Source organism: Mustela nivalis (assembly GCF_964662115.1).
Source record: "Mustela nivalis genome assembly, chromosome: 11".
Taxonomy (NCBI): domain Eukaryota; kingdom Metazoa; phylum Chordata; class Mammalia; order Carnivora; family Mustelidae; genus Mustela; species Mustela nivalis.
The window spans coordinates 111,926,851-111,928,294 of NC_139030.1; positions in this window are offsets into that span (position 1 = coordinate 111,926,851).

Here is a 1,444-nt window from a genome sequence, read left to right on the forward strand (position 1 = left end):
GCCCACAGAGCCCGAGCGGGGGCTCCTCTAGGCTTCCGTCTCGGTGGTAAGACCCAGCCGCCATCTTTGGTGTGGGCGACGTTAACGTCGGACACGAGTGGAAAAGGTGGAAGCGAAACGGAGACAGAGACGCTCCGTTTACGTTAGACGCCGCTGAGCGCGTACTTAGTACAAGGAAGCTTCTCCCGGCTCTGTCGATCGGCTTCTGTCACTTCTTCCGCCAGGACTCAAGGGCGGCGTCGGGCTACCACGTGACCGCCAGCGGGCCCTCCCCGCGCCGCCAGGGGCCGCTCCCGCGCTGTGATTCGACGCCGCGGGCTGGCGCGGGCGCTCGGCCTTCTCGGGGCCGCCGCCCGCTGCCCGCGCGCTGGCTCGTCCCGCCGCCTCCTCGCGTGCCGCCGAGCGTGGCGCCGGTGCCCGTGGCCTGCACAGCCCCGGGGGTGGGCGCCGGCCGCCTGCCCCGCGACTCGGGCCGGTGAGGGCCTCCGCGGAGCCGCTCGGACCGCCCGCCGCTCCCTCCGACCTTCTCGTCCTTCGACCCTTTCGTCGGGCTCCTCGGCGCCGGCTGCCCCGTCGGTCGGCGGCGGGGCCCTCGCTCCGTCCCCGCTCCTCTCCGTGCGGCCGCGGCCGGGCTCCGCTTCCCCGCAGGCCGGGCAGCCTGTGGTCCCCGGCGGTCCGGCCACCGCGCGCCGGGCCCGGCCGCGCCTCTGCGTCCCGCGACGGCTGCGGCTCGGCGGGGGGGAGCGGGTGCGCCCTGCGGCGGCACGTCCCGCTGTGACGCGTGCGCGGCCCCGGTGCCCCCGGAGAGCAGCGACGGTGCCCCGTGGCGACCGGCGCGAGTCAGCGGGGGAGGGACGAGCCCGCCCGCCGGCGCGCGAGGAAGCGCGGGTCTCTGCGGGGCTGAGGTGCGACCGGGCGAGGCCGTGCGTGTCCGCGCCGCGCGGTGACGTGAGGTCCAGCCCCGCGTTAGCAGCTTCTCAGGAGCCGCCGCGGCGCGGACGTGCGGTCGGAGCGGCCCGGAGACTTCGCCGTCGACGCCGGCCGTGTTTCGTCGCCTTGTCCCCGGTCCGGGCGCACGTCCCTCGCTTCGGCTGCGCCCGGTCCCCGCTCTTGAGCGACGGCGCCGTGTCCGTCGGGTGGCGCCGCGGAGCTGGCCGAGCCCTCGTCTGCAAGGAGGATGCTGGCTCGTTGGCGCTGCCCAGGCGGCCGGCGGGGCACGGCTCGCTGCGGGGCCGCGGGACTCCAGCGCTGTCCGGGCCGATCGCCCCGTTCTGTCCGCGGGGACGTCCGTGGGACCGAGACGAGTCCCGGGGAAACCGGGCGGACGCCTCACGGCAGCCGGGACCGGAAGACCCATCGCCGCGTGCTGAGGCTCGGGTTTGGGGACGATCCACGGGCGACGAGGCCTGCAGACGGGGCGGGGAGGACCGCTGACGCGGCGTCC